Raw genomic sequence first — 4,138 nt, 5'->3', positions numbered from 1 at the left:
CAAATATAGGTTTTTATTGTTCTTAATATTATCTATTTAATCCAGTGGTGTTCAAACACATATTACCATAATTTTATTTGTGTTGACAAAGCAGCAGAGAACAGAATTTAATTTAAAATAAAAGTACACCAATAAAATGACTTCAAATCATAAATTATATGCTAACTGTCAAATATTTAAAATTCAATATATAAAAAACTATCAACTGTTTTTTCATGTTCTCGGCTTTCTCAAAATATTGTTGTTGTATTTCTGTGTGTATTTTAAAAATGTCGCCAACAGACCTTGCTTCGACAAGTGCTAACCAGCAACTAATTTAATTTTGTTTTTCAAGTTTAGAGCAAACCAATTGATATTGCTCATTATAAAAAAAAGAAGAATTAAACCTATAGTGTATGTGTATCAACTTAGCGTCAGCAGAATTTTCTTACCATATCACGCGTGCTAAGAAATGGCAATCTTGAGCTTCTCTGATTTAATCATAAAATTTTGAACATCTAAAAGAATGGGAATCCTTCAAGATAAGAAAATCATGTTATGGAAGTTTATTCAAGAAAGATATATTTCTTTTGTCTAAAATTTGCTTAGTTGTATTTAAATAATGGATTCATATAAAATAATCATAAATGTACCTCAACCTTGTAGTCACATTGTAATAATAAATTTACTTGTTTGTCTTGGGACTTACTCTTACAAAGGTGTAATGGAGAATGAAACCTTTATATTAACCGTATTTCGATTACACGTTATTGAAATGTAAATTTTGTGCTGATTTCATGTATTTTAGGCAGTCAATTTGACGCCTTTTTCTCAAAAAAAAATTCTAAAACTCTTTCATATTTATACAACAAGTATATATGCGATGAGTAGGTTTTTAACAGTTAAAGAAAGAATCCTCTGAGGTGTTATTTTTTTTTACTCCCCATAAGTATTTTATTATCGTTTTCCTTTTATTTATTTTTTTATACGATTGCAAATGAAAGACATAGAGGGAGACATGAAAAAGGTATAATTTTTGGAGACTCGGTCACAAATATGATTAGGATTTGATTTTGTTTTTATTGTATATGTTTACCACTTACAAGTGTGTCTTTTTGTGTGTTTCTGTTGTATGTTTATGTAACTTATTTACATTTTTTTAACAAAAGGGTTAAAAGGTTTTTTATTTACACATTTTGGATTATTTGCTCAAATTTGTGCGTATGTTTTAATACATGTATAAATACTACAAATACTAAAATGTTTCGTTGTACAAAACAATTTAAGTTTATTTAAACGAATGTTACACTAAGGTAAACACCTTAACTTTAACATTGGCATAAGTATTAATGTATGTTTAAATAAGATGTGATTGTTCAGGGGCCATTGCTAAGCCCCTGATACTTGTTATCTTTGTGGACATCACAAATGTGTTACTTCAATCCTTAGATATAGCATAAATACAAATATCGGGAAGATCATGTTGAATTAAACACTATTGCACTATGACTAAGTTTATGTTGGAAACCTGTATCCAGATTGAGTCAAGGGGGTGTATGTACTACATCCTTGTGAATAAATTAAAAATCTCTATAATGGGTAAATGAGGACATTTTAGGCTGATAGGAGGATAACAACATTTAGACCACTATTAGGCCTGTTGTGCGCATAATACATAGTATTCACTGAATGTATTATCATTCGATGTTTAGAAATTCAGTTTCCTGAATGTAATAAGAATATTCCAAACAGTTTTCGTAAAGATAAGATTCTTTACGAAAACTGTCGGAATAATATTACTGCCAGGTATTAGGATCGAATTTCGACAAATGACAATGGCAAAGAAACTTCTCCAGAGTTTTACTATCCTCTCATTACTCTCTACAATCGTTTGCATCAGCACGTCCAATTTTTGATACGTACCATCATACTAACTTCAGACTTCTTCATTTATTTCCTTAATTTCAAATCTTTCTTGTCTGCATAGAGCCAAGTCACAGTCTAATTCCTTTCTCGGTTAGGAAGCTAATAATCATGTTTACACAGAGCAAAGGAGACAAAATGTAACCCACTGAAAAACACTCTTTTTCTAATATATCTCGCAGCTTAGGCATGTAGTTGATTCTGTTACGAAGTACCCGGTCAACATAAAGCCGATCTATGGATTGGATGAGTGTATAATAATTCACACTACCAGTGTATAAAGTTAGTTATCAAAGATTCACCCATTTAGTGGATAACTTCTTTTACCGCCCTTTCGACTGATGCTTTAACTTGAGGCTTTCAACAATGCTTTCCAAATAACTTACCACATTTAATAACAGATGTAAAAAATTTCAAAAACACCCAGTTATCATTTTGACAACGCATCGTTGTCATTGGAACAACGCACTGTTATCATTTCGAATTATTAATATAATTTCAGCAACGCATTTTGCTATTGAGTTTTAAATGTCTTTTTCCCCTTTGCGTATCCGTTCCCAGGTTTTAAGTAGAAAGGACTTAAGGTTTATCGGTCGACAGGACTTAGGTGTCCCATTGTTTTCCTGGTTTGGATACAATTATTAACCTTGGATCCATTAATTCAGCTGTACATCAATTTTATGTGAGTTGAAAAGATTATGTTGTCTAGGAAGGCTTAAGATATGGTCTAAAGATTGCCATGGTTAAAAAAGGACAATCGTGAACCCTTGTAAAGCAACATGGGAAGTATTTGTCATTATGATAATTATCCCTAAATGTTAGATAAAACCACTAGTTTGGGACGAACTTCTAAGTATTTTCTTATCAAAGAAGTAGGGTACAACACTGTTTACTTCAATTCAACTTAACCTAATGAAAATTTTATTATTTTCTTTTACATGATGCAGGGATTTCCAATAATTCTATTGTTCTTAACGTGTAAGATATATGGATGGGGTTGAGATGTTTGCGATGTCAAGGGCCCTGAACTTTAATTTGATTTTTATTTTGTTGTTTTATTTTTATTATTTTTATTTATCGTTTTTTGTTTTGTTTATTTTTATTCTATTGTTATTGTAGTATTGTTGTTATTTCTTTTGTTTTTATGCTGTTGTTGTCAATTTTATAATAATATTATGCTGACATTTGCAATATTTAATTTTATAACCCTTTTTTTTAAGTCTCATATATTTTTTATTTGTTTTTTTTTATTCCAAAAAATTTACACGTATTTACCTCTAAACACTTGTAATCATTTCCCTTTTTTCATTTGGTTTATTTTATGTTTTTTGGGGTCTCTTTAGAATTCAATCGTTTTGGATTCGAATAAATTTGCATAAAAGAATTACAAAAGTTGTAAATTTTATTAGGTTCTAAAATATTTTGTTTAACACAAACAGTTTTTTCACAGAATTCTCCAAATTTAAAATATTTTTGTATTTTTTGTGGGACTGTTAACATTTTTATTATCTGTATATGTGGGGTTAATTTTAAAAATAAAATTTATTTGAATTTTTATCGGTTTATTTGAGAATCTTTTAAAATTATGTTAAACCACCATTTCAAACAACATAAAACTTTTAACTTGCAATTGATCATGATGTTTTATTTTTCTATAAATAATATAAATTTATATTCTAATTTTAAAGTCGGACGACTTCATAATTTAACACCCAATTAATTTGGCGCAATATTCGTCTAACCCAATCGTTCATGTTAAAATGACTTCAATAAAAACTAACTATTTTGGCAGAATCATAGAGCCACTATATATAAATTTCAATCAGGGCTGGCATCGGCCTTTAAGTTGGTTCTATATTTTGTTTCGTGTAGCTGCTTTCTTTTTTGCTATGTATGGGATAGGTGGTCTTGTCTGCGAGGGATTCGATCCAATTGCAATCTTAGTAATGATCACCGTCAGCTTTCCTTTGGGTATGCCCAATTCACCGACATTTTCAACATCCATGTTGCAAACAATTTTCTCTGTCAGCGCATTGCCAGATCTGTTAACGTTGGGAGATCTAACAACCGTGTATACATAGCTTTATTCTTTGGCCAGTCCAAAATATGCTCAAGATTCTTCTCAAGCAGTTGTACACAAAGATGTCAGAAGTTTGATTTCAACTCTAGTATTGTTAATTTAATGCCAGACGTATTCGCGAAACAGGTACGCATTAAAATCGTATTTGTGATTTTG

Source organism: Lucilia cuprina, chromosome 3 (genome assembly GCF_022045245.1).
Source record: "Lucilia cuprina isolate Lc7/37 chromosome 3, ASM2204524v1, whole genome shotgun sequence".
NCBI lineage: Eukaryota > Metazoa > Arthropoda > Insecta > Diptera > Calliphoridae > Lucilia > Lucilia cuprina.
The sequence above is the reverse complement of the archived record's forward strand: the minus strand, read 5'-3'. Positions refer to the sequence as shown.